The sequence below is a fragment of the Aptenodytes patagonicus genome, chromosome 8, assembly GCF_965638725.1.
Source record: "Aptenodytes patagonicus chromosome 8, bAptPat1.pri.cur, whole genome shotgun sequence".
NCBI classification, from domain to species: Eukaryota; Metazoa; Chordata; class Aves; order Sphenisciformes; family Spheniscidae; genus Aptenodytes; species Aptenodytes patagonicus.
Genome location: NC_134956.1, coordinates 1,504,814 through 1,515,759, shown reverse-complemented (window position 1 = coordinate 1,515,759; position 10,946 = coordinate 1,504,814). Strand labels below are relative to the sequence as shown.

Below are 10,946 nucleotides of genomic sequence, written 5' to 3'. Positions count from 1 at the left end.
CCCTCTCCCCCCGTGAAGTCTTGTACCAAAGCTCTTCAACAAAAGTCATAGTTAACACTAGAATAATTGGTTAACACTAATTCTAGTTAACACTAATTTTTGTAACATGGTCTTGACTTTATTTCAATAATGTGGGCACTGTTTTCCTGCAAAATTCAATTCCTTAATTTGGAGAAAGTAAAGCCCATTCACCGCAAGAGTTGCACAAAATGCTATGTTTTATTAACTAAATCAAACATGTACAATCAAATTCATACAGGATGTTCAATATATGCATACTTAACCTGTTTATAGTATCTACGATTCTGTCTTACTGTCAAAAGTTTAAATAGTGGCTGGTGTAGGCATAACATGTTAATGCTACAAGGTGCTCAGCACTTAAAATAGTCTCTGTATCCCATCAGGCTGCCCGGCAGAAGCCCGACCAGAACTATTTGCTGTAGTGCAGTGTAATTACATAAAACATGGACTACTTTTTAACATACAATTCCATGAGACACAAACCATTCAACCATTCATTTTAACTGACTGAAAACTTCCCTCCTGCAAGACTGCAAATAATCCATGACTGAGAGCTTGTTTTATTAGGAGTGCCTAGACCTGTTGAGAAACCACCAGTTCTCAGGTGAGTTGTAAGCTGATCTTTCTGGGGAAGGAAAACTTTAGTTTTTTCACTTGAAACGCACAAAGCCTAAAGGAAGATGTGTTGTAGCTACCTGTTTAAGTACATAGTACCTCAGCTGAACATTACAAAGTGCATACCACCTCCATCCTAATCGCAGGGAACTCAGTCTTGCTCTTGAAGGAGTTGCCTTCCAACCATAGCCTCTTACTTGCAGGTTATCACAACCCAGTGTCACCAAAATGGCAAGTGCACCCTCAAACGCAGCATTTCACCATACCGAGTTCCAGCTAGCAGTACTACGCTTGAGTTTGGTACCAAGTTTGCTGATACACCGGTTTCATTAAACCTCAATATGCTTAGAAATAATAGCTTGTCACTTCTCTTCATGTACCAAAGCTGCAGAGGTTAGGATGGAGCCAAAATGGTCCTGGTGTTATAATAAAGCCCTAAGAAAGGCAGCAGGTTGTATAGTTACCTCCTTGTGAGCAAAATCCCTGCCCTAAAACTATGCAACCTACTACCTCTTCCTAGGAGCCCAATGCTTCCTTTTGCAGTTCTTCTTACTTAGCAGCTGCTCTGTGAAGTCAGTTTAGCTTACCAGCTGCTTTTGGTCTTCTGCCTTTTAGGCCTGGGCACGTACTGCAAGTTTACACTGTTATCACTGCTTGGTAAGTCATTAACCAGTTTTAACGCTCTGGGCTTAAATACTCATGAATGGCTCCATTTCCACTCTGACCTACTATGCTAAACTTCCAGTCCCAAAAAGCATTTTCACGCTTTTCTTTGTTACTATAGCAAGGTGCTAGCTGGTCATGCTAGTGCAGAAGCAGGTAGACTAGGTACACCTAGGATGTCAGGAGGAAAAAGAATGCGGTAAGCTTAAAATGTCTTTTTATAAAAACAGTAACCACCTCAGAGAGGAATTACAGTTCTGGATCTTGGATGCTCAAACTCCACAGCTTTTACACTCCCCAAAAAAGGTGAGGGGTCAATTTTGGCCATTCAATGCTTTAATTTTGCATGACATTGTTTAAGTCTCACATGCTAGAAGAGTTGGAGAAAAATAAGCAGACTTTATTAATAAGGTATAATTGTAAGTTTTCCCTCCAACCTTTACTAAGCAGTTGGAGTCATAGAATTTTAATGCATTATAGAAATTGGGGTCTCAAAACAGTTTAAGTCACAATGTACAAGTTTGAGCTACCTGTATTTTTACATTCAAAACCAAATTGTGTTAGAGTAATTTCAACTCTATGGAGTATTCCACTCTGTATCTAGGAACATACGCATTTTCAATATCCAGCCAGCACTGTGCCACTCACCTTGGAAGAAAAAAAATCATATTAGTCAAATATATCATTTGGGGGTTGCACCATTCACACTGATTGTTAATCCTGCAAATTCTGTCACTGATTAATCTGATACTTTACAACCCTAAGATTATCTGACAGATCTATTTTTACGCAATGCGGACACGAATGACTGCAAAGGACCGCAGTTTGTTTTACTCCTCAGGGAAGGCAATAGATTGTATAGTTATCTCCTGAACAGGGTAAAATAACTACCCTACAACTATACAATCTACTACCTCACTCTGACAGAGAAGCATATACTTCAGCAAAGAGCTTAAGCAGCTAACCACAGTTTCATTCTAAAGGATATTAGATACTTCAGTTAGCAATGTTAAACAACACAACTGGAACATCAATCATCTATTTGATTACCCCACCATACACATACAGGAATCAATCTATTCTTAATTTTTTACTCATTAGAGGAGAAAAATTAATGTAGAATAATAACCTAGCTTTTCCAAGGATTAGAAAAATCTAAACACAATTACCCATCGGTGTTACAGAAATATTTTCTCCTATAATAAGCATAGTAAGTACAGAAGTTCAGTAGAATCTGATACTGAGCTTAAAATTCAAAAGTTTCCATTGTTGATTTTCTGCTGCTTTAGGAAAGACAGTAGATTGTATAGTTATCTCCCAGTTGTGGGTATGACCCTAAAACTATACAACCTACTACCTCATCCCACAGCGCAGGCATCTTCAGAGTTGATGTAGAGAGAGTGTCGCTTTAGTAAAGACAAGTTAGGCTAGCTGCAGACAGCACGTACAGTGTAAAATATTGATCATAGAAAAAGCATTCCCCTCACTCCCCCCAGTCATGCAATAAAGTTATTGTAAAGATAAGATTCCTTAATTTCAAAATTTTACCAATTGCTTGGGTCTTAATATATTTCATCTTTAGACAGTTAGCAAGTTGTAGTAGTCATAGCAACTATAGTCATTAAACTTCTGTGAAAGGAAAACTACTATTCATGTTCCACAGATGTAACCTCTCATCTGAAATTAGAAGAAAAGTATCAGAAACATCGTATGCAGATGTAAATTTCTTCTTTAGAACTTAAAAATAATGAAATCTAGGACCATAGCTATGCAGCTGATTTACATGGATCAGTACGAGGCCCTAATATTTATAATTCTGATGAAATAAGTAATATTACATAGTGACTTTTTTCAGCTATCCTAGCAGTTAATAGCTCAAAGAACATCATGTACTGTCAAAAGTAGTATTTTGTGCTGCTTCTGTTAGTGTTAAATTACATAAAGTCCTGTGCACAGGGATTCTTTTATTACAAACAAAACTCATTAAGATTACAGCCTATACCCTGACATTTCATTGTTAAACTGCCTTACCAAAAGGCCACTTAAAATAGACACTGTTTTCAGATCAGAAACAAGTGGGATTTTCTAGCTGCTCCTGATATAACCTTAAAGTCAGTATCTACATTAACACAGCTCAACATGATCTTGAAGTAAAAAAGTCTCCGAATACTGAAAGCAAAATACTTGCCAGCCAGATGTGTGACTTACAATCCCCTTCTTAGCAAGGACATCTTGAGAACAGAGCTGGAGAGGAAAACTGATTCTTTTGTCAATGTAATTTACAAGATAGTTGAAAATGTTTACAGAAATGCAGTTTTAAAAACATTAAATACATGTTTTACTAGTACTTCATCCCAATTCTAAACTGAGGTTTTCAAACCACTCTTCAAACAAAGCCTGATAGAACAAGAGCGCCCTAATGCATGTTGATGTCCTTGCCAAAAAACACAACGCGTGATCCAATGCATTAATATACAAAGGGATGACGTTATTCCTTGAACAGAGAAAAAATAAAAGTACTTTCCAACCCCCTCAACGCTTTACTCCAGAATCCTTTATACAAATATTGATGACAAATTTTGGTGAATCACTCTTAAAATCTTGCTTGTAATCGGTATAAATCCCATTATTTGCTTTTGCTAACTTACACACCTACCAGAACATGTACTTTAGCATGCACAGATGGACACAAGCGTTGGTCCTAATGCCCAAAACAGAAATAAATCAGAACAGTAGCACTGGGACAAAATCAAACCATTATGAAGCACCAGCACACATCATATCCTTTTGAATTAGATCAGGCAGAGGTCCTGCTGTCAAGCAGACGTTCAGTAGGGAAGCTGACAGTCCTTTCAGTTCCCTGTTCCTGCATCCAAACCTTCAACAGCTGAGCAGAATTTATGCACAGCACCCATTTCTCAATGAGAGAGGCAGCCTGCTGAGGCCTGTCCAGTGAGTCTAGCTGCAGAGAGCGCCAACTCAGTATCCTCACTTTGTCACTTAGTGATTCCATGAAGTTAATGAAGTCCCAGACATTTAGTTTCAGGAGGAACTTTAAGACGAAGCTGATGATTCTCTTATGTACTGAAAATGTTTTAAGCGCTTTGATAAACTGAATAGGTGTTACCACACAAAAAGCTTATGTCAAAAATGTAAAATGTATAAAACACGTAAGACAACACTTCTGAGTCTTTAAAAGGAAGCCTGAAGGACACAAGGATTGTAATAAACCTAGAAACCCATCTGTTGCATTTCACCACCTTTCGGCAAGTTAGCTATAAACCTAACCAACTTGAGAAGACAGAGCAAGCAGCTCTTGTTTTTATTATTTCCATTGACAGCAGGACTTCCCAATCAAGTTCTGTTATCAGAAGTTCTAAATAATTTTCTGCCGCCACCACTAGATTTTCCTGTTAAGTACCTGCAGCTCCTCAAACCTTAAGAATCTGGCTCCTTTCAGCTTCCTGCAACAAGAGCCTTTCATCTAATACAGGTCTGGATGGACTGTTACTTAAGGTAAAAAAAAGGTCCTTGAAAAAATATTATTAATTACTTCCAATTATTATCCTGTGTAGTACAGTAGTCTGGCTTGAGGTCACGAAGTATACATAGGACATTAGGAAAACCTCATTCTGTAACAAATACACCTTACGAAAGACCACCAGGTATCCTGTCTTCTAACTCTTGCAGAAAAGCAATTTTATTTATGTTACATCACTCAGGTATCATTTTTTTAATCCTGTTTAATACTAGAAGGGCACAGAATTAAAAGAATTAAAATTCAAGTCAAAATCTTCTTTTGGAAGAAGTTCAGACTACCTTTTGCTTTTTTTACTGTGTATTCATGCCTAGTGAATTACTGTTCTGCTTTATATTAATCCTGCAGTTTGGGGAGTTTCTAACTTGTGGGTTATTTCTAACGGTTTTTAAAAACTGTATCACCCAAGTTGCAATGTCCTTTTACAGAATGAGATCTGCCAGGTCTCCTTGGAGGCCTGCTGTATGCTGCTTCTCTGATATCATGCATTAAAGCTTCCTGGCACATACATACTGAAGCAGAGAAGCTTGATGTACAGCATGCTTGATAAATTATGCTCCTGGCACAGCCTCTATTGATTTGGTATGTTCTCATCTTCAAGTGACTGCTATTGCATACATCCCTGCTACTGAAGTCACCACGCTGATGATATCACGCCTTAGCACAGCACAAGAGTCCCAGGGCTATCTACCTGCATAGTCTCTACTTCAGCAATAAACACTTAGACTATGAGGAGACCTTAAGCTTTTAAGAAATACATGTTTAATTTGCTTTCCGTAAAGTGCTATTTTTCCAGTTACCATGTGTTTGTATTTTAAAATCCCCAAAGCAGTGAACGTGAAGAAAATGACACTGTAATTGTGCAACTGTGTAACTTTCACATAGCACCAGCAAAGATGAACAAGTTCACTGCCAAACATGACTTCACTGAAGCTGCCTACCGCAGCCAAGGGCTGAGGCTCCAGCCTGCACACAGCTTTCACCACACGATGGAGCTCCAGGGTTTACAATACCAGCACTAACACCAATTCCTCTCAGTTTTACCCCATAATTTCAGTACCACCCCCCGCATTGGAGCCCCACTTCCTGACTCCCACAGACTCTTTCGGTGAGTGAATTCCTGCCACCTTCTCCAGCCACGCCTGGAGTACCTGCACGTCCAGCATCCCAAATGACTACATGCAGACTTACAAACTCAAGTTTGTTCGTTCCGTGGGTTTTTTGCTTGACTGGTGGGTATTGAAGGGGCAGGAGAAAGGGAGCAGCGCGATTGATGCAAACTTAATTATCCTTCATATTGCTTCCCCTCACTTCACTCAACTGCCCCAGCACTACCTGCCATCACGTGCTACCTCATCACCTCTTTCCAAAAGAGGCTCAGTAAAATTACATACTGACATGAAAGTTTTAGTGTGAATTAAAAATTTTTCCTCTTTTGTACTCTTATATATATACTTTTATACTTATACAAAGGATGTACCTTCCTTTGTATTAATAAAGTGCTTATCTTGCTAGGCTTGCTCCTAGTTTGTGTCCAAGAGAGGTGACAGTAGTAGAATCTAAACAAGCTCTAGCACTCTGAAGTATGCTTTTCATGGTTTTCTTGAGCTACCTGTAAAGTTTAAAACCTCTGAAATGATCCTAAACTGCATAGAAAAAAATCTCAAAAATTTACATGTTCTTGTTTAGTAGCACATAGTGGAACATAAGCACTCTTAAGCTATTCTCCAACCTGTGGAAGAGAAAAAATAGCTCAAATGATAGTTATGATTTTTATCCATTACTCTGCTGAAGGAACAAAATGTGCATTTGTGGAAATAACAAAAGTCCCATTTCATCTCAGTGTGATCCTTTCCTCTTGGTGTGATCCTAAAAGACAAATGCTTTATTCTCCCAGTTTTGTCAATTTTGCAGCACAGAAGAAACCACCGAAAGCTGAAGGTGAGTTTGTAAAAGCAATAGTTCCTACAAACTGGGCTTTACCAACACCTACTATACACAGCATGGAGGTAAACAGATACATTAACTTGAGGTATATAATGCTGTAGCACATCCTTCTGTGAAAAGATCATTTGGCAATTGTAAATTTGTAAACAGCTCGTTATCTGAAAAGACTATTTTACTCTAGTGCTTAAATTCAGCTTTAGAAATTCAGCTGATAAAATTAAGCAAAACAGAAAAATCAAAGCTGTAAGTTAAAAACCCAGTGAAGATTAAGACTAAACAGACTAGAGGGCTGGGTTGTTTTTGGTTTGTTTGGGGTTTTTTTGTTTGTGTTTTTTTTTTTTTTTTTACTTTGTGCCAAGCAAATTCACCTGCACTGAAAATAGACACTGACCAAGAAAGCAAAAATTCTTTCATTGGAATGTAACGCTTGCCAGCTGAAGTCCAGGCACCTTTTTAAGAGTACCCTGCTTATGCCCCAAAACTTAGAATTTAATACCTTTATTTGGACATGCTAGTCCCCTTAGCAGCAATACACTGGAGTAAGTGTAAATCACACCAGAATACGTGTTTAACTGGCAAATTTTACAAAGAGGAGAAAAGGAGTACAAGCAGTTTCAGCACACAGCACTATACATATTTATAGACGTGCTTTAACTCTAAGCATGAGCAGTACCAAGGTCCACGCACCTAGACGGGCATATGCATCCACTACGGCATTTCTTGGCATTTTTCACACAACAGTGTAAGATTAATACCTTCGACTATCATCAACAGCTTATTTATCTAGTGTCTCAATCGGAAATGCCTTTTTTATTTTTTAAACAAAATCTATATCCCATTTACATTTAATTGCTTTAACACAAAGCATTCTGGTTTTAAGTCATTATAACGTGAAATATTACTGTTTTGCCACATTTTCAATTAGTATGTTTGATTTTGACTTATTTTTCTAACCATGCAGTTACAGATGGAATATAAATATCCAGAAACCACGGCCTGAAAGAAATTAGAAGTCACGACTGCCCACTCATGCACCGAATGAAGAACATCTCCTGTGGAAAAGTAAAGTATGTGATCGTAATTAGTAATTTCTAATATGAACAAAGAACCAAAGTAATACAAACCCTAGCATCTTCCTGTAGACATACTCGATTTTACAACGTTAGTATTAAAGTATCTGTGTTAATACCTTTATTTGTATATTTATAAATAAATATACATAAGTATATATACGATATAAGTGCTGCATGCATTACAGTACTGTACAATGCTGGCAAAAACCTCAGTGAAATTAGATAACATGTTGTAGTATGGAAAATGACTACACTAAAACGTTACCAGATTTTCAGAAATCCCTTTTGCATACACGTCTGTCAGTAGACTGGCAGAAGAAATACATATGCGAGCACACTTCAGTTTAGCTACAGCTTCAAACAGTACAAGGGTCCCTGCGCACTTCTCAAAGGAAACCATCATTTTGCTTTTTTGTTCCTGCTTCACTCAGGAATGTATACTTACTTATAAAGATACAAATGTGCATTTATTCACTAGCTTTGTGTGTCTTAGGACATGCTACTAGGGCACGGGCTAACTTTTTTTGCATAAATTTTGCACGTTAATATAATAATTACGCAAATTCAGCAAATAATGAAGTTAGTGCATGAGAACGTTTTCAAGAATGCTGTGTTACGTTATTAATTGGCAACATAATTAAACATCTATTGCCCTTTATAAGTCCTGGGAGCCTTCCACTGTTTTGCAAATGAACCAATGTTTTCCGCTACTAACAATAGAGGAAAATACAGAAGGCATTTATCAAAAGGAAAGTGAAATAAGGATACAGCTCGTTAGTAATAGTAGAAAAACAAAGCAAGTGATTTGATGTTTTATCTAAGCTTCCTTTTGCCAAGTCTCCAGTCTTATTACGTAAAATAACTTCCGAGCATGACCTGTATGAATTGAGGTTGCATTTAAGATATACAGAGTTCAGCGTGGTGAAAAGCTCAGTGAAAAAAATTACAGTCAACAATTTTATATTAAAAATATAACGATACAGCTATTTACTAGCTGTAATAGCCGTGAAGCTAGCTATTATAGGGCAAAAAAATACTACTAAATCTATCATCACGTGTTGACTACACTGGAAAGACTGCACCAGGTTTGAACAGCCACTGTAAATAACTCCTTGGGTAAGCTCAGGCTATTTAACACCTGAGTGTTGCCGTGAACAGAACACATCAAATTTGACAAGAGGAGCCACACCAGTAAATAGCTGTTTCGGTGAAGCCCCCTGGCAGCTGGGGATGCTTACCCACTTCAAGAATTAGGAAGAGGATGCCCTGTTTCTGAAGCATTTTTTAATTAAGTTAAAGAAATATTATTGCTTTTGAAGGGACAGATTCATTTTCTCAAAAATTCTGTCATGGATTGAATTTGACCCATTGTTATGATTAAGCATCGTTCTGTGGATTTCTACGTACATTTTGACAGAGGCAATTCTTCCATGCCAGTTAGGACTTGCATTACAGTCAGAAAACCGTCTGTGCAAAGAAGTACAATTAAAGAGGAGCACAGACAACACAGAAAAGGCAAATCTATAAGTGAGGATTATCGTAACCTTGAACATCAGGTTAAGTTTCCACTCCTACAAGAAATAAGTCATAACGATATAATTCGACTGAGTAGTGTCCTTCCCTAACGCTGACTGTGCTGCGCCAGAAGAAAGTCGCCGTAAGCATGTTACTGCTTATCAGGGACGGATTTCGCACTGTGCTAGCAACAATAATGAACTACAGCGCCGGTGTTCAGCGACGAGGGGTGCAGCGTGTACCGACAAGCGCTCGAGTTTCCTTTCCCGCACTCTCACCCCTTACCCTACTGCTTACTGACGGCACTCTGGTTAGCTACCAAAGCACGCACGCCTCGTAAGGCGTTTTCCTCCTCCCAGCTCCTGCCTCCCCATTTTTCATTGAGCTCCTCTTACGCCGTACTGCCTTCCGCCTGCCCGTCCCGCCTCTCACGCCCTTCCCGCAGCTGCCTGCGGCCCTGCCCGCCGCCTCCACCTGCCTGCCCCGCCGCGACTTCCTTCGGCCAGCGCTGCCCGCCGCAGGCCGGCGCACCTGGGTGCCCGGGGCCGGGCCGGTGACCCCGCGGCTCCTCCCGGCTCCCCCCGCAGCCCCGGTACCGGCGGGGGGGGCTCCCCCCTGCGGCCAAGGTCTCCCCTGCCCACACACTTGATAGCGGAAGTGACGTACCCAGGCGCTGACGGCATCCGCGGCCTATCCCCGGCGGGCGGCGGGGCAAGCCCACCACTCAGGAGCGCCCGGGGGCGGCACTTCCGGGCCTTCAAGTTAGTCTGGAGGAGAGAGGGGGGAGGAAAGGGGAAAAAAGGCCTCAACGAGGAAAATAACGACAATAGACGGAGACCCCAGCGCCGCCGGGGGCGGGGGGCGGCGGGGAGGCCCCGCCCGGCAGCGGCGACCGCGCCCCGCCTCTCGCCGGAGCAGGCGGCCGCGGCTACAGACACCGCCTCCGCCCGCGGCCCGGGCCTCTCCCCCCACCGGGGACAACCCCCGCCCCGCGGGGCGGCGGCGCCGAGCGGAGGGGCCGGGCCGAGGCCCCCGCGCCCCCCGCCCCCCCCCCCGCGGCAGGGAGAGGACCGGGCCGGGCCCGCCCGTCCCACCCGCCGCGCCGCCCCGCCCGCGCCCCGACCCCTGCACCCGGGCCCCGCCAGCCGTTTCCTGTGGGCTACCCCCAGCTCGCCGCCCGCCACGCGGGCGATGGCGGCGCCCCGCGGGGACCGCGCCCGCCGCCGCCGCCCCGTTACCTGCCGCAGGGTGACCCGGAGCCGCGCTGGGACCCGGATGGAGTCGCGGCCGCTCCTGCCGCCTCTGGCCGCGCAGCACCACGGGAAGGCGCGACGCGCCCCGCGCCGCCCGCCCCATTGGCCGATGGGCGCCAAGCTCCGCCCACTAGAGCTGCTAGGCGGAGGGGGCCACCCGTCTATCATCCACCGCCTCTCACGCCCATTTGGTTTGGGGCAGCGCGGCACCGCCTCCATCTGGGACTCTCTCTCCTCACTGGATAACGGGGAAAAGGTTCTCGCCCCCCCTCCGCCATTTATTTCAGGCGTCTTCGGGGGCCGCCCTGAAATGGCGCCTCT

The 10,946-nt window shown here is 42.4% G+C and overlaps 2 long non-coding RNA genes across 3 annotated transcripts; both read right to left on the bottom strand.

Moving 5' to 3' along the window:
- Nucleotides 1–200: 200 nt before the first annotated feature.
- Nucleotides 201–2,969, bottom strand: LOC143163970 (uncharacterized). The gene is made up of 2 exons (XR_012996003.1): nucleotides 2,848–2,969; nucleotides 201–1,947 (listed from the first exon to the last, which is right to left on the bottom strand). It is a non-coding gene; the product is annotated as an uncharacterized LOC143163970 (long non-coding RNA).
- A 499-nt stretch (nucleotides 2,970–3,468) lies between these two features.
- Nucleotides 3,469–10,655, bottom strand: LOC143163969 (uncharacterized). Of its 2 annotated transcripts, none has more exons than XR_012996002.1 (3): nucleotides 10,611–10,655; nucleotides 10,039–10,139; nucleotides 3,469–3,543 (listed from the first exon to the last, which is right to left on the bottom strand). It is a non-coding gene; the product is annotated as an uncharacterized LOC143163969 (long non-coding RNA). The 2 variants fall into 2 exon arrangements; XR_012996001.1 differs by lacking the exon at nucleotides 3,469–3,543 and adding an exon at nucleotides 7,133–7,836.
- Between the last annotated feature and the right edge of the window lie 291 nt (nucleotides 10,656–10,946).